The sequence below is a fragment of the Salmo salar genome, chromosome ssa17 (genome assembly GCF_905237065.1).
Source record: "Salmo salar chromosome ssa17, Ssal_v3.1, whole genome shotgun sequence".
NCBI classification, from domain to species: domain Eukaryota; kingdom Metazoa; phylum Chordata; class Actinopteri; order Salmoniformes; family Salmonidae; genus Salmo; species Salmo salar.
Window position 1 is genome coordinate 233,946 of NC_059458.1, and position 21,684 is coordinate 255,629.

The following is a 21,684-nucleotide window of genomic DNA, read 5'->3' on the forward strand; positions in this document are numbered from 1 at the left end:
CGAAAGCCTGCCTGTGTGTCATTATTTGTGTGAGCTAGATGAACATCCCACTGGGCAAAAACTGGTTGAATCAACGTTGATTCCACATCATAAAAACATTTCATAATTCGTATTTTTTTGTTAATTTCACGTTGGATTTACATTAGTTGACAACTCAACCAAATGTTAAAATGTTTCACTGTGAACTGACATCTGTGCCGAGTGGGATGATTATCACACAAATCAGTTGACTGACAACTCTTCCTGTTGAGCTCTTCATGTCAATCTGAACTTTATTGACTGCTATCATGCAAATGTAACAAGAATCCCAGCTGAGTTTTGCTATTTTCTTTTTTTTAATAATCAAGCAGTCTTATCTGACTCAAGTTTTCACTTTTAACTGCCAATTGCATTTTGGGCTGTTTCAATTTTAGCTAGATGGGATCAGTACCCATTTGTCAACAGAGAGCAGGGAACCAGGCCTTCATACAGAGGTGTTGGATGAGACTCAAATCTCTCTCTCTCTCTCGCTCTTTCTTTCTCTCTATGCCTGCCTATGAGAAGCCATACGTTTTAGAGATAGGACATGACATTGCTGTCTTATCCGGTGCATGTCATGGCCGTTCTGCTGACACCTCAGGGTGATGGACAGATGACTCGCCTCTGATGCCCGCTCAGATAAGAAAAGCGACACTCAATGCCCCCCTTTCTCACGCCCTGTGTTCGCAGTCAAATCTCTGTCCATGCCTCCACCCCTGCTCTGTGCAATTCATGTTTTTTAATCCTCCACCTTTACATAACACTGATTGCTGTGTCATTCTTTTGGTGTATTTTTGAAGTCCACAAAATGTACGCATCTTTGAAAATGTTATCAATGTTCACTCTCTCTGCTTTCACACCCACTGTTGTACTACTTTATATAACTGGAGTTTCAGTTTGACATTGGAGCGAGGACTGTATTTTTAAATGTTATGAAAAGGAAATGAAGTAAAGAGGGAAGCAAATGTCTTCATTTCAACATCAACAGCCGAACATCAGGGCTAGCATATCAAACTGGCCAAAACTTCAACATTTCTTCCGATATGATCTGGTCCCAGTTGACAGTTCAAGATATTTTTCATAAGACTTTTTGATAAATTGACATACTGAGATATTATGCAGACGGCTGTTAGTGTCAACGTTTGATTGGACCCCCATGAATAAGGACAATGTAAATTAAGTTTAACAATGCAAACCATTTTATATTAAACCATAACTTGCATCATATAGGTGGAATGTAAACTGAGTTGTTAAATGAACATCAAGTAGAGAAAGCACACCTTATTACTGATTCACCTTGCTCATCCATGAATTCTGAAGTGCTGCACAATGCATATCTGCATGCATACACTATCACATCCTGATAAGCCATCCTGAATGCATACAGTATCACAACTACAGTAGATAAAGAGGTGATATTGATGATTGTATCTGTTTAAATCAGCAACATTACTGGTCTGTGTGAACGGCTGGAATCCGGTCTGATTTTACTGTTGTGTTTGTTGATGTTGCTGCGAGTCTGATACATAGGGAAATGTGTGAATATGGGTCTCAGAGAGATTACTCAGCAGTTAGGCAAATGGTCTAGACTGACATAACCTCTGTTGTGCAAAGAAACTGGAGGCTGATTTCCCTAACCGACTACTGGCCAGTGAATGCAAAGGAGGGAAATAGACAAAGTACCCAGTATAGTTACAGAATATTGGGGTCTGGTAAAAAAGAATCTCCTGGTATGCAGATGTTTTGCTGAGTACGACATGTGCATATGTGCAAGTACTCTATACAGTGAGGGGAAAAAGTATTTGATCCCTTGCTGATTTTGTACATTTGCCCACTGACAAAGAAATTATTAGTCTATAATTTTAATGGTAGGTTTATTTGAACAGTGAGAGACAGAATAACAACAAAAAAATACAGAAAAAAACGCATGTCAAAAATGTTATAAATTGATTTGCATTTTAATGAGGGAAATAAGTATTTGACCACCTCTCAATCAGAAAGATTTCTGGCTCCCAGGGGTCTTTTATACAGGTAACGAGCTGAGATTAGGAGCACACTCTTTAAGGGAGTGCTCCTAATCTCAGTTTGTTACCTGTATAAAAGACACCTGTCCACAGAAGCAATCAATCAATCAGATTACAAACTCTCCACCCTGGCCAAGACCAAAGAGCTCTCCAAGGATGTCAGGGACAAGATTGTAGACCTACACAAGGCTGGAATGGGCTACAAGACCATCGCCAAGCAGCTTGGTGAGAAGGTGACAACAGTTGGTGCGATTATTTGCAAATGGAAGAAACACAAAATAACTGTCAATCTCCCTCGGCCTGGGGCTCCATGCAAGATCTCACCTCGTGGAGTTGCAATGATCATGAGAACGGTGAGGAATCAGCCCAGAACTACACGGGAGGATCTTGTCAATGATCTCAAGGCAGCTGGGACCATAGTCACCAAGAAAACAATTGGTAACACACTACGCCGTGAAGGACTGAAATCCTGCAGCGCCCTCAAGGTCCCCCTGCTCAAGGAAGCACATATACATGATACATGCCCGTCTGAAGTTTGCCAATGAACATCTGAATGATTCAGAGGACAACTGGGTGAAAGTGTTGTGATCAGATGAGACCAAAATGGAGCTCTTTGGCATCAACTCAACTCACTGTTTTTGGAGGAGGAGGAATGCTGCTTATGACCCCAAGAACACCATCCCCACCGTCAAACATTTACATTTTACATTTTAGTCATTTAGCAGACGCTCTTATCCAGAGCGACTTACAGTAGTGAACGCATACATTTCATTTCATGCATTTTTGGGGGGTACTGGCCCCCCGTGGGAATCGAACCCACAACCCTGGCGTTGCACACACCATGCTGGCGTTGCAAACACCATGCTCTACCAACTGAGCCACATAGGTGGAAATATGCTTTGGGGGTGTTTTTCTGCTAAGGGAACAGGATAACTTCACCACATCAAAGGGACAATGGACGGGGCCATGTACCGTCAAATCTTGGGTGAGAACCACCTTCCCTCAGCCAGGGCATTGAAAATGGGTCGTGGATGGGTATTCCAGTATGACAATGACCCAAAACACACGGCCAAGGCAACAAAGGAGTGGCTCAAGAAGAAGCACATTAAGGTCCTGGAGTGGCCTTGCCAGTCTCCAGACCTTAATCCCATAGAAAATCTGTGGAGGGAGCTGAAGGTTTGAGTTGCCAAACGTCAGCCTTGAAACCTTAATGACTTGGAGAAGATCTGCAAAGAGGAGTGGGACAAAATCCCTCCTGAGATGTGTGCAAACCTGGTGGCCAACTACAAGAAACATCTGACCTCTGTGATTGCCAACAAGGGTTTTGCCACCAAGTACTAAGTCATGTTTTGCAGAGGGGTCAAATACTTATTTCCCTCATTAAAATGCAAACCGTTTTATAACATTTTTGACATGCGTTTTTCTGGATTTTTGTTGTTGTTATTCTGTCTCTCACTGTTCAAATAAAACTACCATTAAAATTATAGACTGATCATTTCGTTGTCAGTGGGCAAACGTACAAAATCAGCAGGGGGATCAAATACTTTTTTCCTCACTGTATATTTATGTTTGTGTTCAAGCTACGGTCAAAAAAAAAGTGTATGAGGATCCTGAGTAAGAAAGTGTAGGACATAATGATAGTAAATCTAATGGATCAAGTGTGCAGTTAAAGACACATCTAGGTTTTGAGGTGGCAAAGTGAAAGAGGTTTGAGGAAAGTGTTGGTGAACCGGCCAAACAAGGTCTCCCACGCAAGGTTAAACTCTTGGCACATGGGCACCAACCAACGGCACCTGGCAGACAAACCTGACAAACCTGAACTGGTTGTAATGCATCCTCAAGAGATGCTTATACTCTCAAGAACAAAGGTGAGTGTGCACATACACACTCACATACACGTACATGCCTGTGCATTGTGCTGCATTCATAGGCACTGTAGTGATATTTTGTCCTCATGTCTCGCTCTGAAAGTGTCTGGTTTCAAACCAACATAAAAGCACAATATGACCTAGAAGAAGAACAGACTCAGTTGTCTTAGTCCATGTCACAAAGACATGGTGCAGTAGATGGACTAAGCCTAGGTGGAAATAGCTTGTAACAGATGGCTTTGGCCCAGACTTACTGTCTGGATCCATGTCTGTTTGAGAATCTTGCAATTGTACCCTAATGGGAAACTGAATTTAACAGATTATGGATAATGGAGAGAACAATGCATAATGGCTGTATGGCTGGCTTAGTCTGTCTGAGATATTGTATTTGTGCACTTCAAGTGATCAGTTTCACAGTGGAATGGTATGTTGAAACACCTTTGTGTTCAGGATCAGGAACAACATAGTTTAAAATGGAATGCCAACAAACACATTTTCAGTGATAAAACTGTCACAGGAATACTTTGTTTTAAATCAATGTGAATGCCTTATAAGAGCCTATATCTGGTTAGATTGACTGGATAACTTATCCACATTGTTTCATTGGAGGCTGGGAATCTCCCACAATGGTATAGTACAGTATGTATCAGCTATAACCCATGCAATCCCTGTTCTCTGGCTTTTCATATCTTGTCGCAGTGGAAAGATTATATCCCAATTTGAATGAGCCATGAGGGAGACATTTTATTATTTAAAAGAGAAGACATTAATGCTATCAGATAGATGGTGGATGAAGAACAAGGAAGTGATGAGTGATAACCACAGGCATAAAGACAAACCCAGCAGGCTCTCTGTCTCTGTCCCATTACCTGTTCACTGGAGGTATTGTATTCTCACAGCAGATACCCAATCACAGCTTATCAAAGCCTCTTATCACTCTCAGCCCACACCAACGGGGCCATCGAAGGCATACGGTCCAAGGCACAAGTCGGACATATTCCTTAGTGGACTGTGAATATATCTCACTATGCAAAACACACACTTAAAAAAACAGGTACCATATGACTTCATCTGGAAAGCAGCAATGTGTGTTTGGAAACACTGTTTGTCCTCTACCAGAAGATACACTTGAACTTTTTGTTTTTACCACAGGGTCCTTTGAGAGGGTCCTTTGCGTAGCCAGGGGGATAAAATATGGAAACAACTTTTAAACATGCCAGACTATCCACAACACACCATCCAGACAGGAAAAACTAAACAAAGAAGTATTTGTATTTTATTATGGATCCCCATTAGCTGTCGCCAAGGCAGCAGCTACTCTTCCTGGGGTCCAGCAATATAAAGGCAATTTACATAAAGTTAAAACATTACACGTCACAACACATTATTACACACTACTACAACATATATATAATACAAAATCCATATGCACGTGTGTAGAGTGCGTGTGTTAGCATGTGTGTGTGTATGCGTGTGTCTCTGCCTGTGTATGTGTGTCTCTTCACAGTCCCCGCTGTTCCATAAGGTGTAGTTGTATCTGTGCTTTTTTTTACTGATTTTACTGCTTGTATCTGTTACTTGATGTGGAATAGAGTTCCATGAAGTCATGGCTCTATGTAGTACTGTGCGTTTCTCAGGGTCTGTTTTGGACTTGGGGACTGTGAAGAGACCTCTGGTGGCATGTCTTGTGGGGTATGCATAGGTGTTTGAGCTGTGTGCTAGTCGTTTAAACAGACAGCTCGGTGCATACAACATGTCAATCCTCCTCACAAATACAAGTTGTGAAGATGTCAATCTCTCCTCCACTTTGGGGCAGGAGAGATTGACAGGCATATTTTTAATGTTAGCCCTCTGTGTATATTGAAGGGCCAGCCATACAGCTCCGTTCTTGGACCATTTTAAATTGCCTATGTCCCTCTTTGTGGCACTTGACCATATGACTGGTGTTGTTTGCTTTTCAGAAGTTTGACAGCCACCAACAAAATAATCCGGACAGCTTGTGCCTCCCTGTCCTCAATAGTATCCTGAACAGTATGGCAGGGTCCTAAGGACTGACGTCACCCTTTTTCTACAGGTTGTAAAGATCCGCAAAGAAAAAAATTATATTTGTTGCTCATAACACATCGTCTAACCAGCTCTGCTATGGCAAGTTTAATGGTCAGATTCAAGTATTCTCTCATTTGTGTCTAGCGCTCAAAAACCCTTATTTTCCGTATGTAGGGTTTTCAGCAGTTCAATTAGCCCACTGTTTGCTCCATGTAAACTACACTTCATACTGTGTTTTAACATTTATAAATGTCAATAATCATCACTTTCAAACTGGTTTTAAAAACCTATGCTGATATGCCCCTTCTCTTTCAAATCAGCAAGAATTAGTTTTCAAATAAAAAATATACACTTACTGTAGCAGTTTTGGATGTATCCACAAGCTGCGTGTGCATCCAGTTGACAAACTATACTTCCTCCCAGTTACGCTTACACCCAGGTGTTCAGAGCATGCTAGATAGCTAATTAGCATTATGTCTTCTGTAAACAATTACTTTTTTTCCACCTTTATTTAACCAGGTAGGCTAGTTGAGAACAAGTTCTCATTTACAACTGCGACCTGGCCAAGATAAAGCAAAGCAGTGCGACACAAGCAACAACACAGAGTTACACATGGAATAAACAAGCGTACAGTCAATAACACAATAGGAAAAACAAATCTGTATACAGTGTGTGCAAATGGCATGAGGAGGTAAGGCAATAAATAGGCCATAGTAGCAAGTAAATACAATTTAGCAAATTAGTGATAGAGTGATAGATGTGCAGATGATAATGTGCAAGAAGATATACTGGTGTGCAAAAGAGCAGAAAAGTAAATAAAAACAATATGGGGATGAGGTAGGTAGATTGGGTGGGCTATTTAAAGATGGGCTATGTACAGCTGAAGCGATCGGTTAGCTGCTCGGATAGCTGATGTTTAAAGTTAGTGAGGGAAATATAAGTTTCCAGCTTCAGTGATTTTTGCAATTCATTCCAGTCATTGGCAGCAGAGAACTGGAAGGAAAGGCAGCCAAAGTAGGTGTTGGCTTTGGGGATGACCAGTGAGATATACCAGCTGGAACGTGTGCTACGGGTGGGTGTTGTTATCGTGACCAGCGAGCTGAGATAAGGCGGAGCTTTACCTAGCAAAGACATATAGATTACCTGGGGCCAGAGGGTCTGGCGAGGAATATGTAGCGTGGGCCAGCCGACTAGAGCGTACAGGTCGCAGTAGTGGGTGGTATATGGGGCTTTGGTGACAAAACGGATGGCACTGTGATAGACTGGATCCAATTTTTTGAGTAGAGTGTTGGAGGCTATTTTGTAAATCGCCGAAGTCGAGGATTAGTAGGATAGTCAGTTTTACGAGGGTATGTTTGGCGGCGTGAGTGAAGGAGACTTTGTTGCAAAACAGAAAGCCGATTCTAGATTTCATTTTGGATTGGAGATGTTTAATATAAGTCTGGAAGGAGAGCTTACAGTCTAGCCAGACACCTAGGTATTTGCAGTTGTCCACATATTCTAAGTCAGAACCGTCCAGAGTAGTGATGATAGTCAGGCGGGCGGGTGTGGGCAGTGAACAGTTGAAAAACATATATTTCGTTTTACAAGCGTTTAAGAGCAGTTGGAGGTCACGGAAGGAGTGTTGCATGGCATTGAAGCTCGTGTGGAAGTTTGTTAACACAGTGTCCAAAGAAGTGCCAGATGTATACAGAATGGTGTCATCTGCATAGAGGTGGATCAGGGAATCACCCGCAACAAGAGCGACATCGTTGATATATACAGAGAAAAGAGTCGGCCCGAGAATTGAACCCTGTGGTACCCCCAAAGAAACTGCCAGAGGTCCGGACAACAGGCCCTCCGATTTGACACTGAACTCTGTCTGAAAAGTAGTTGGTGAACCAGGCGAGGCAGTTATTTGAGAAACAAGGCTGTTCAGTCTGCCGATAAGAATACGATGATTGACAGAGTCGAAAGCCTTGCCCAGGTCAATGAAGACGGCTGCACATTACTGTCTTTTATCTATGACGGTTATGATATCGTTTAGTACCTTGAGCGTGCCTGAGGTGCACCCGTGACCAGCTCGGAAACCGGATTGCACAGCGGAGAAGGTACGGTGGGATTCGAAATGGTCAGTGATCTGTTTATTAACTTGGCTTTCGAAGACTTTAGAAAGTCAGGGCAGGATGGATATAGGCCTGTAACAGTTGGGTCTAGAGTGTCACCCCAGATTGTTTAGCCCAGCTGATTTGTATGTGTCCAGGTTTTGCAGCTCTTTCAGACATCTGCTATTTGGATTTGGGTGAAGGAGAAGCTGCGGAGGCTTGGGCCAGTAGTTGCGGTGGGTGCGGAGCTGTTGGCCGGGGTTGGGGTAGCCAGGAGGAAAGCATGGCCAGCCGTAGAGAAATGCTTTTTGAAATTCTTGATTATCGTGGATTTATCGGTTTTGACAGTGTTTCCTAGCCTCAGTGCAGTGGGCAGCTGGGAGGAGGTGCTCTTATTCTCCATGGACTTTACAGTGTCCCAGAACTTTTTTGAGTTTGTGCTACAGGATGCAAATTTCTGTTTGAAAAAGCTAGCCTTTGCTTTCGTAACTGCTTGTGTATATTGGTTCCTGACTTCCCTGAACAGTTGCATATTGCAGGGACTATTCGATGCTATTGCAGTCCGCCACAGGATGTTTTTTGTGCCGGTCGAGGGCAGTCAGTTCTGGAGTGAACCAAGGGCTATATCTGTTCTTAGTTCTACATTTTTTGAAAGGGGCATGCTTATTTAAGATGGTGAGGAAATTACTTTTAAAGAACGACCAGGCATCCTCGACTGACGGGATGAGGTCAATATCCTTCCAGGATACACGGGCCAGGGAGATGCCCGGGCCAGGGCCAGAGAGATGTAACATGGAGATTTGGCCGTGTGGGAACATGAACCCTAAACCTATAAAGGTGTGTAGTAATTTTATATTTTTTATGTTATTATTATTTCTTGCTGATATGAAAGATATATTCCTTATGTTTCCAAAACGTACTGCAAGCAATGTGTGTTAATGTTTAGACTAGCATTGGGGCACCTAACAAAATTTCCCCAGTCAGAACATACTATCTTCAATAGGCGCTAAAGTAGTTCACGTCTCTGAATTGTGTAGCAAGCTAACCAAATTTAGCCAGTCTTTCTGGAAATGGTTGGTCAGAGTTGAAGTGTTGTTCTGCGATCTGTTTCTGACAATACATTCAGAAACCAAATATCAGAAAACAGATATCAAGATTTGCCATTCAGGGTCCACAGACATAGCAAGAAATAGGAATATCTAGCTACTGTATCTACCTCCTCATTCTAGCAACAATGCTAACTAGCTTTAGATTAGCTTAGTCATCTAGCTAGCTATGTAAAAAGGTTTGGTGTAATCACCAAGTAACCACCAAGTCTCAAATAATATATTTAGGCCAACCAAAATAACATGTTCTCAAACAGTGTTCTACTTCTTGGTTTCTAAGTTGACACAGTTCCTGAGTCCTCCATTGCACAACCTCTAGTGCCAAAACCAAAATGACTTTTGGAACTTGGAAGCCCCACCAGTTCAGTTAGAAGTCATTGCTACTTTGCTAGCTAGAGATATATTGGTGATTTCGCTAAATTGGGGTAATTATAATATTTTAAGACATTTTGTAGGATGTAATTAGCAAAAACTCAGAATTCACAATTGTATGTTTGACAAAAACCTAGTTGTCAAGGTGTGCACTACTGGTGGAGAAGTCAGGTGCAGGAGAGCAGAGAGTTGTGAACAGGCGCACACTTTATTAAGGCAGAGGCAAATAAAACAGACAGAGGCCACTGCGTCAACATCTCCAGCCAACGGAAAAGTGCAATGCGCGAAACAGTCACAAAAAAATGAGCAAATGTTGTACAATAAACATCCCTCGTAAAAAGCCACGGACTAACGGGGAAAAACCAGCCTGGTGCGTACACACGAACACATAACAAAAACAATTTCACACAAAGACATGGGGGGGAACAAAGGAATAAATACATGCAGTGTGACTAGGGAATGTAAACCAGGTGTGCAGGGAACAAGACAAAACACATGGAACAATGGAAAAATGGAGCAGCAATGGCTAGAAAGCCGGTGACGTCGACCGCCGAATGCCGCCCGAACAAGGAGAGGAGCCGACTTCGGCGGAAGTCGTGACAGTAGTTGCATTTTGAGTTTCAAAAACGTGTGTTCAATAATCAAAACTGCTCTGGCCAGGTCTGCACTTCCTGTAAAGCTGACGCACATGAAGTATGGCAATTTATATTTAAAGTTTAACATTTTAAAATGTTAAGGTAAATCTGTTTTTATAATGCTAAGCTCTGTTATTGTTTTCCTTTTATATACTGTATATAATAAAGCAAGTAAATATTACATTGAATTTTCTGTTAAAAATACATAGTTACAGTGTACACTGTAGATCCAAGGTGAATAGTAGTTTTTTGGCTATGGAAAGAAATTGAGGCCTTTATCTGTATTACACTGGTTAAGTAGCACCTATAGATTTCGGCACATGGGACTGTATCATCCTTATCACCAGTTGAGGAATCCTTAGTGCTCACTCAGTAGTATAACCCAGATTCCAATGACTACAACAATCAGAATGTCAGAGGATAATCTGAAAATTATTAAGTGCCAGTATTCCAGTCTATATTTCCTGCTCATCACACTAACCACATAGCAGAGAGGGATTTCCCCTGTCTGTTTACCTTGATGCACGTTTTTTTTAATCACATCCTTGTTCACACTGACTTAAGGAAAATGAAAAAAAGTGTTAATTATCTAAATCAACAGAGGCTATTTCCCTCACTTGTGAAACATGCCCAAATCAAATCAAATCAAATGTTATTTGTCACAAGCGCCGAATACCGGTACCGCCGGGTACCGGTACAGTCAATGTGCAGAGGCACCGGTGTCGAGGTAATTGAGGTAATATGTACATGTAGGTAGAGTTATTAAAGTGACTATGCATAGATATTAACAGAGAGTAGCAGCAGCATTCCAGAGGGGGGAGGGGGGACAATGCAAATAGTCTGGGTAGCCATTTGATTAGCTGTTCGGGAGTCTTATGGCTTGGGGGTAGACGCTATTTAGGAGCCTCTTGGACCTAGACTTGGCGCTCCAGTACCGCTTGCCGTGCGGTAGCAGCAGTGGCAGATTTAGGTATAGGAGACATGGGCAGCCGCCCAGGGCGATCGGTTTTCTATAGCTCATTTGCACTTCACGCCAATGATATCATGTCACCGTGTGGGACTGTGGGTCAATTAACCTTGTCGCGGAGTGGGCGCCCTGATTCTAGTTTGTGAGCTAGGCAGGCTACTGCCTGGGAAGGTCTCCCACTCAGAAGTACGAGATGGGGGCACGGGTAGGTTGACCTCAGTGGAAGCCCGAGGTAGGGGGAGCGGGGGAATCAATCAAATAGCGCACCTCTAACTTTGTACAATACTAATGAAATTAGTAAAATCAGTCACACTACAAAATGCTACCAAATAAACCACAATTAATTCATGATACTGTGAATATATAGTTCTACAGACATATTGCTGCATTTTTTTCTGGTTTGTGTGAAATCGTTAAGAATAATATAAAACCAGTCTGCACACCTCCAATGTGTTTTGGTTTAGTCTTGACTCTTGGTTGACAGCGTTGGGGGATGGGTAATGTATTGATGCTCGAGTGCCAAATCAACACAAATTTGTTCCTATTTGTCTGTTACTTTTTTTTGGTCTTATTTTAGTATATATTTTTATATTCATATCGTTTTAAAATGTTATTATTATTTATTTGTGTTGTTCCAAATGTCTGAATAAAAATTACTGTTGGTGCAGAATGGTGCTTTTTTTGGGGGGGGGGCTGAAGGTTATCCCAGGGAGCCATACAAGCTAGAACCGCCGCTGGGTAGCAGAGAACAGTCTGTGATTAGGGTGCCTGGAGTTTTTGACAATTTTTAGGGCCTTCCTCTGACATGGCAGGAAGCTTGGCCCGGGTGATGTACTGGGCCGTACGCATACCCTCTATAGTGCCTTGCGGTTGGAGGCTGAGCAGTGATGCAACCCGTCAGGATGCTCTCAATAGTACTGCTGTAAAACCTTTTGAGGATCTGAAGACCCATGTCAAATGTTTTCAGTCTCCTGAGGGGGAATAGGTTTGTCGTGCCCTCTTCACAACTGTCTTGCTGTGCTTGGACCATGTTAGTTTGTTGGTGATGTGGACGCCAAGGAACTTGAAGCACTCAACCTGCTTGTTGTTGTCCTTGCACCACATGGTCAGGTCTATGACCTCCTCCCTCTAGGCTGTCTCAACGTCGTCGTGTTGTGTTGTGTCATCAGAAAACTTAATGATGGTGTTGGAGTCGTGCCTGGCCTTGCAGTCATGAGTGAACAGGAGGGGACTGAGCACGCACCGCTGAGGGGCCCCCGTATTGAGGATCAGCGTGGCAGATGTGTTGTTACCTACCCTTACCTCCGGGCGGCACGTCAGGAAGTCCAGGATCCAGTTGCAGAGGGAGGTGCTTAGTCCCAGGGTCCTTAGCTTAGTGATGAGCTTTGAGGGCACTATGGTGTTGAACGCTGAGCTGAAGTCAATGAATAGCATCCTTGTGAATGTTGATCTGTTTAAAGTTCTTACTCACATCTCCTGTGGAGAGCGTGATCACACAGTCATCCGAGCAGCTGATGCTCTCATGCATGTTTCAGTGTTGCTTGCCTCGAAGCGAGCACAGAAGTAATTTATCTCGTCTGGTAGGCTCGTATAACTGGGCAGCTCTCGGCTGTGCTTCCCTTGGTAGTCAGTAATAGTTTGCAGGACCTGCCACATCCGACGAGTGTCGGAGCCGGTGTAGTACGATTCGATCTTAGTCCTGTATCGAGGCTTTACCTGTTTGATGGTTAGTCGGAGGGCATAGCGGGATTTCTTAAAAGCTTCCTGGTTAGAGTCCCGCTCCTTGAATGCGGCAGATCTACCCTTTAGCTCAGTGCTAATGTTGCCTGTCATCCATGGCTTCTGGTTGAGGTATGTACGTACAGTCACTGTGGGGATGACGTCCTCAATGCACTTATTGATAAAGCCAGTGACTGATGTGGTGTACTCCTCAATGCCATCAGAAGAATCCCGGAACATATTCCAGTCTGTGCTAGCAAAACAGTCCTGTAGTTTAGCATCTGCTTCATATGATCACTTTTTTATAGACCGAGTCACTGGTGCTTACTGCTTTAATCTTTGCTTGTAAGCATGAATCAGAAGGATATAATTATGTCACTACAGAGTCCCTTGACATGAAGTGTTTGAATTATTCCACCATTAGCATAGTTTAACACCTTTCATTGAATTATAGTTAGATGTACTCCAAATAGTCTTACACCTGAGAATGTGTTTTCCCTTGATGATGATTTGGCTATGTAAGCCTGGGTTTAAACTACTTTCTTTTGGTGTTGGGCCAAATATGTAAATAGGGTTGAATTGTTTTTCACCAAGTCATGCTGTTTTTTAGATTGTACTCTTGTTTGGCACATATGTTCACTTGTTGGGACAACCTGTTCTAAGAGCATTTTATATTATTATGTATGTAAATCCGTACACTCCATTTAGTATGATAGGTTATGTTTACTACTGTTACATACAACAAATGGTTACTTAAGGCAAAAACATAATTAGCGTGGATGGTTTGGTGACTCAAATGTCTAGCAACCCAAAGATTGCCTGTTCTAATCTCATCACGGACAACTTTAGCTAATTAGCAACTTTTCAACGACATTACTTTTTAGCTACTTTGCAAATACTTAGCTAACACTTCCCTTAACCTTAACCCTTCACCTAACTCTAACCTTAACCCTTTAGCTAACCTTTCCCCTAACCTTAACCCTTTAAACTAATTCCTAAACTTAACCCTAACCCTTTAGCTAACCTTTCCCCTATCCTTAACCCTTTAACCTAACTCCTAAACTTAACCCTAAACTTAACCCTAATCCGTAACCCTAACCCCTAGCCCAGCTAACATTAGCAAGCTAGCTAACATTAGCCACCTAGCTAGAATTTGTATAGTTGAGTATCATATGTTTCGCAAATTCGTAACATATTGTCACGTCCTGACCAGTAAAGGGGTTGTTTGTTATTATAGTTTGGTCAGGACGTGGTAGGGGGTGTTTGTTTCATATGGTTTGGGCTATGTTTTTAGGTAGAGGGGTGTTTGGTTTATGTGGTTCGGGGTTTGTTAGTCTATGTTCTATGTTAGTATTTTTCTATGTTCTATCTAGTCTATTGTATTTCTATGTTTAGTTAATTGGGGTTGGACCTTCAATTGGAGGCGGCTGGTTATTGTTGCCTCTGATTTAGGGTCCTATAATTAGGAGTTTGTTTTTCATGGGTTTTTGTGGGAGATTGTGCTGTGTATAGCTTTGTGCCTTACTGGCCTGTTATTCGTCGTTGTGCTTTCGTATACGTGATTGATTTGTGTTTTCCTTCTTCACCAATAAAAAGAAGATGAGTATATATTTTCCCGCTGCATCTTGGTCTTTACCCTACGACAACTATGACACATATTGTACGTTTTTGCACATTCGTAAAATATAATTTGATTTGTAATTCGAAACATATCATACGAAATGGGTAATGGACATCCACAAATTAATACAGTCTCAGATTTACATACAGAATAATGCAAAACGCTCTGAGACCAGGCTGGGTGGGAAGGCAACTGTCTAGTGGAGAAATAATGACATCATAATATAACCACTATATGAAAATATATTGATCCTAAAAATAATATACATTATAGGATATAGCAGGTTTAGAAAAGTAAACCAAAATAATGAAAAAAATTCTGCTGTGGTGGACCTTTTTTCTGTGAAAAATAATTAATTGACATAACATCCTCAGCAGGTTACAGCCAATGATGTATATAAACCCAATGGGCAGGCAGGTAGCCTAGTGGTTGCAGCGCTGGGCCAGTAACCGAAAGGTTGTTAGATCGAATCACTGAGCTCACAATGTAAAAATCTGTTGTTCTGCTCCTGAAAAGACCCACTGTTCCTAGGCTGTCATTGTAAATAAGAATTTGTTCTTAACTGACTTGCCTAGTTAAATTTAAAATATATATAAAAAATTATTGGCTACAAATTCACTACAAAAGAAGACTTGTCCCTTGGAGAAGGACCTCTCCAAGGGAGAACTTTGGCCTTTTTGTTATAAAGAGAGAATTACAACTAAAATATAGAATTATTGATAAGTGTATCTGTCTTGGCACCTGGCTTAATTGATACTCTATAAACAAGTCCATGTAATGGCTTTGTGCTATACATTTAATCTATTTACAATCATGTCAGGTATGAGTTTCTCACCGACGGAGGACGAAAACATGGCGGCCTCCTTACGCCTGGGTCACTATTTGGCCTAATATTTGCAAAGTTTGCTGGACTTCGCATTCGTTTCAGGACAATGTCCAGAACTTCTTTCAATCTCCATATTTATTTGGTAAGCGTTGACACTTCATTTATTTTGCTAGTTGTGGATGACAGCTCAGCACTGCTAGCCAACATTAGCAATGGTAGCTTAACCTCTATTTTATTTTACTTCATCACCCCCAGTTCTTAAAAATATGTTTCAGTCGGAGGTCACTGCATCTATGAGATTATTTATTGAAGTAGCTAATATGGGTTTTATGTTTCATTGGCTTTTCTGAACATTATCAGACACGCTATCGGTTTCCTCCCCCATCTTAGACATACTGTACATTACAGCTGAGCTGTCATGGTTGCGCTTATGTTAGTCATAACAAACAAATCGTTTTTTATTAGCTTTGCTAGCTACAAGTATCCAGCTATATTTAGCGTTTGGGGGTATAGCTAGATAGCAACGCTTAAAGTTAGACTAAATAGTTTCTCTTACTTAGCTAGGGGTTGGAGGTCGACCTGATTGACCAACCTGAAAATCAAGTTGTTTTTTCTGTATACCACTCCGGTCAATCCAGGCAACATTAGCCCACTCTGTTTCTTGAAATTCACATGTCAGTGATACATTGACTTAAGGTTGATCTGGTCTCTCTATTCAAACCACTCATTCCACCTAGATCTTGTTAGATCAGAGGAGTCATGAGGCCAGCTTTTCAGAATGTTTAGCCCCCAACCTCCTAATCCAGATAAAAAGTATCCTGTGTTGTGTTGTATTCTGCTTTTGGGGAAAAAAAGAAACAGAACTGAACAAAATATGTTAATTATGATCCAATGTCAATTGGGAGACATGCTAAGTGCACAGGAACAACATTTAATGGGGTAACATCATTTTAAAAATGAAATTGGGACCTTGGTGATGCAGTACAAGAACGTTTGGATCACTGTCATCATTGCTCACACAGAAAGTGCCCCATGCTCCAATGATTTGGCTATTCACAGAAGTATCCAGCAGAAGGCAGCATCATACCATACCGGAGACTGAGTCAAGGAAATCAAGTCTGTTTTGAATAACATTGGAAAGATCTCAATTGCATACTCCTTGCGTCCTCTCTCCTCATCTCCTTCTCAAAACCCATTGGAGGAGATATCAGAGGGGAGGGACCTCTGGCTTTCTCATTCAATGTGTTTTGAGAAGGAGATGAGGAGAGAGGACACGAGAAGTATGCATTTGAGATCTTCCTTAGGTCTTTCTCATTTGGTCTTTGCTAGAATCCTTGTGTCTTCGACAAACCAGAAGTTTAGCTTTCTGTCCTCGCACTTTTCATCTTTCTTTGAGTCCTTGTGTCTTCTCACTTCCTTTTCAAATCGCATTGGATGAGAAGATCCATGTTATCCAAAGCACTTTGAGCAAGAGGAAGCGAGGAATCCAGGAAAGTTGTTGAGAAAGACACACTGTTGCTGGATGATTTGACATGCTAAAACGGATTCATTGTAGTCATACTTGGGAGTCACAATTGGTCAAACTGTCCAAACAGATGGTTTGTTTCCTGGGGCAAAAAGGTCACTGATACAGTGCCCTCTGTTCTTCAATCTCTATGTTATGAATAGTTCAGTGATGTATGTCTATGATAGGGCATATTTCATGGCATTTTGAAAATAATATAGACCTGAATTCACATAGCCCACTGGATGGCCTACAGGTGTGGAGGTAATGGTGAGCATGATGGGGCCTTTCGCTTCAGTCGTGCATGTTGCCCTGGAAATGCCTAATGTAAAAAAGGAGCTATAGCTATACTCCTTAGGTCATTGAAACTATAAACTAGGGTCTGAAAATGTGGAGAGGATTACCAAAAATGTGCTTGGTAAGATGCTGAAATTAGGATAATCTCACCTCTGATTGAATGCCTGAGCAAAATTACACCCAAAAAGAAAAAAACATAGGCCTAACCAAATTTTGCTACATTTTTTTAAAAATTATTTTTTATTTTACCTTTATTTAACCAGGTAGGCCAGTTGAGAACAAGTTCTCATTTACAACTGCAACCTGGCCAAGATAAAGCAAAGCAGTGCGACAAAAACAATGACACAGAGTTACACATGGGATAAACAAACATACAGTCAATAACACAATAGAAAAAAATCTGTATACAGTGTGTGCAAATGAAGTAAGGAGGTAAGGCAATAAATAGGCCAATAGTGGCGAAGTAATTACAATTTAGCAATTTACACTGGTGTGATATATGGGCAGATGAGGATGTGCAAGTACAAATTCTGGTGTGCAAAAGAGCAGAAAAACAAAAACAAACACAGCGATGAGGTAGGTAGTTGGTTGGATGGTCTATTTACAGATGGGCTGTGTACAGCTGCAGTGATCGGTAAGCTGCTCTGACAGCTGATGCTTAAAGTTAGTGAGGGAGACTTAAGTCTCCAGCTTCAGTGATTTTTGCAATTCGTTCCAGTTATTGGCAGCAGAGAACTGGAACGAAAGGTGGCCAAAAGAGGTGTTGGGTTTGGGGATGACCAGTGAAATATACCTGCTGGAGCGCGTGCTACGGGTGGGTATTGCCATGGTGACCAGTGAGCTGAGATAAGGAGGAGCTATACCTAGCAAAGTCTTACAGATTACCTGGAGCCAGTGGGTTTGGCAACAAATATGTAGCGAGAACCAGCCAACGAGAGTATACAGGTCACAGTGGTAGGTAGTATATGGGGCTTTGGTGACAAAACGGATGGCACTGTGATAGACTGCTTCCAATTTTCTGCGTAGAGTGTTGGAGGCTAATTTGTAAATGACATCGCCAATGTCAAGAATCGGTAGGATAGTCCGTTTTCTCGAGGGTAAGTTTGGCCGCATGAGTGAAGGTGGCTTTGTTGAGAAATAGGAAGCCCAATCTAGATTTAACTTTGGATTGGAGATGCTTAATGTGAGTCTGGAAGGAGAGTTTACAGTCTAGCCAGACACCTAGGTATTTGTAGTTGTCCACATATTCTAAGTCAGAACCGTCCAGAGTAGTGATGCTAGTCGGGGGGCGGATGCGGGCAGCGAACGGTTGAAGAGCATGCATTTCGTTTTACTAGCATTCGTTTTACTGGTGACCAGCTCGGAAACTGGATTGCATAGAGGCAAAGGTACGGTGGGATTCAAAACGGTCGGTGATCTGTTTGTTCACTTGGCTTTCGAAGACTTTAGAAAGGCAGGGCAGGATGGATATAGGTCTGTAACAGTTTTGGTCTAAAGTGTCTGTCCCTTTGATGAGAGAGATGACCGCAGACACTTTCCAATCTTTAGGAACCTCAGACAATACGAAAGAGAGGTTGAACAGACAAGTAATTGGGGTTGCAACAATGGCGGTGGATCATTTTAGGAAGAGAGGGTTCAGATTGTCTAGCCCAGCTGATTTGTAGGGATCCAGATTTTGCAGCTCTTTCAGAACATCAGCTGTCTGGATTTGGGTGTAGGAGAAACGGAGGGGGGGGCTTGGGCCAGTTGCTGCGTGGGGAGCAGAGCTGTTGGCCGGGGTTGGGGTAGCCAGGTGGAAAGCATGGCCAGACGTAGAGAAATGCTTATTGAAATTCTCAATTATCGTGGATTCATCAGTGGTGACAGTGGGAGGAGGTACTCTTATTCTCCATGGACTTTGCAGTGTCCCTAAAGTTTTTGGCATTATTGCTGCAGGATGCAAATTTCTGTTTGAAAAAGCTGAATGTTGAAATTAAAACAGAAAACAAAATTAAAACAGAAACCAGACAAATTCTAATTAAAGTTCATTTGAACTAGTGACCTTTCTGCTGTTTGTCTTTACAATCAATGACTAAAAATCTGTGGATCTGATTATGGTAATAGGGCTTTTATAAGGCTGGAGGAAAAAATATAATCTATGAAAATAATTTCAGTCAATGATGGGGTGGGGGAGGGCAATGTCTTACAGACAGGCCTCGGGTTGAAAGATCCTGACATAGCAGGCTCTCTCGTTCTCGTTCGCTCACACTAACCCCCCTCAACATTGAACACACACATGCACAGCACACACTCAATTGCACATTGGGTTCCACTGCCTGTTCAGATTAAGTGAGCCAGGCTTATGAATGGGGGTTTCAGCAGGCATGCTTTCAGGGCATTGCTGTGCAGTGATGTGCTCATCCAGACCTGAGGTCCTTACACATGACATGCAGAGCAGGAGACCGTCGTACATGAACGGAAAAATAAACACATGGACAACCACACGAGTGACAGAACATATGACACGAGGTTCCCTCTTTTCTCCCACAGCTTTGGCCCACCTCCTTGTATCATTTGGGTCTTGCAGGACATTTCAAATAGACTAGTGCTATCTTCAGGTCTGAATTCCAGTGAGCATAACATTTTAATACTTAAAACTGTAAACTCCTAGGCTTACAGGGGCAAGGAGGTGACTTAGTTGGGAATTATTTTTCTTTGTGCATTTCTCCTCTAACATTTTGTTCCTATTTTTTTCTCCATAGACCATCTGAATACACTGAGGGTACAACACATTAAGAACACCTGCTCTTTCCATGACGTACTGACCAGGTGAATCCACTTGAAAGCTGTGATCCCTTATTGAGGTCACTTGTTAAATCCACTTCAATCAGTGTAGATGAAGGGGCGGAGACAGGTTAAATAATGATTTTCAAGCCTTGAGACATGGATTGTGTGTACGTGCACCATTCAGAGGGTGAATGGGCAAGTCAAAAGATTTGAGTGCTTTTGAACAGGGTATGGTAGTAGGTAGTTTTGTAGCTTGACTAGAGGAAATAATTTCCCGTTTGGCTCTAGTGAAGATCAGTCTGAGTATTATTGCTGCCTGTGGTCTGACCGGTGTTGGTGTGATGTTGTTCTCCTTCTGTCCTCTAGGGGCTGGCCCACTCAAAGTGGAGATGCCTGCTCTCTCTCCCACCATGGAGGAAGGAAACATCGTCAAATGACTGAAGAAAGAAGGTAAGAGAGAGAAAGCCCGCCTGCCTTAATTTGACAGCATTCATAATATACCCCGTTTCTGTATTGCATGTGGACTATAGCACTACATAATATAATCTAGCCTACTATACAAACCCAAAATTGTTGATTTTATATAATCTCCATCCATATACCTTCATCAAGACAGTCATCACCCTGAATGCTTTCTACATTTGAAATGTGAATGTCTGAGTACTTCCATGTCATTTCAGCAAGCAATTTTATTTATTTGACTAGGCAAGTCAGTTAAGAACAAATTCTTATTTACAATTACGGCCTACCCCTGCCAAACCCTAACCGACACTGGGCCAATTTGGCGCCACCCTACGGGACTCCCAATCATGGCCGGTTGTGATACAGCCTGGAATTGAACCGGGGTCTGTAGTGACACCTCTTGCACTGAGACGCAGTGCCTTAGACGGCTACGTCATTCGGGAACTGGTCTTTTCTGTTTTTACTGGTCTTTTCTGTTTTACCATTGAAGACTATTAGAGACCATAACATTTGAAACCATTAGAATTGCTGTAGCCTAATGGTTTGGTTGTTCACCAGGAATGGTCTAACTAATCCAGACCTTTTATGAAGGGAATAAACCACACACAGATGTGTCCTGTATCTGTTTCTTGGACACAGATTAAGCCTAAGAGAATGATGAACAACATAGATTTAATTACATTTTTTAAATTTATTTCAGCTTTATTTAACCAGGTAGGCTTGTTCTCATTTACAACTGCCACCTGGCCAAGATAAAGCAAAGCAGTGCGACACAAACAACAACACAGAGTTACACATGGAATAAACAAACATACAGTCAATAATACAATAGAGAAAGTCTATATAGAGTGTGTGCAAATGAGGTAGGATAAGGGGGGTGAGGCAATAAATAGGCCATAGTGGTGAAATTATTACAGTATGGCAAATTAAACACTGGGGTGATAGATGTGCAGAAGATGAGTGTGGAAGTAGCCGTACTGGGGTGCAAAGGAGCAAAATAAATAACAATATGGTGATGAAGTAGTTGGATGGGCTATTTACAGATTGGCTGTGTACAGGTGCAGTGATCTGTGAGCTGCTCTGACAGCTGGTGCTTAAAGCTAGCGAGGGAGATATGAGTCTATAAGTCTTTTTGCAGTTCGGTCCAGTCATTGGCAGCAGAGAACTGGAAGGAAAGGCGGCCGAAGGAGGAATTGGCTTTGGGGGTGACCAGTGAAATATACCTGCTGGAGCGCGTGCTGCGGGTGGGTGCTGCTATGGTGACCAGTGAGCTGAGATAAGGCAAGGCTTTACCTAGCAATGACTTATAGATGACCTGGAGCCAGTGGGTTTGGTAACGGATATGAAGCGAGGGCCAGGCAACGAGAGC

General features: G+C 42.1%; 1 pseudogene; it reads left to right on the forward strand.

Moving 5' to 3' along the window:
* The first annotated feature begins 3,814 nt into the window (after positions 1-3,814).
* The window catches only part of LOC106561339 (pyruvate dehydrogenase protein X component, mitochondrial-like), a 51,336-nt pseudogene continuing 33,466 nt past the window's right edge, over positions 3,815-21,684 (forward strand).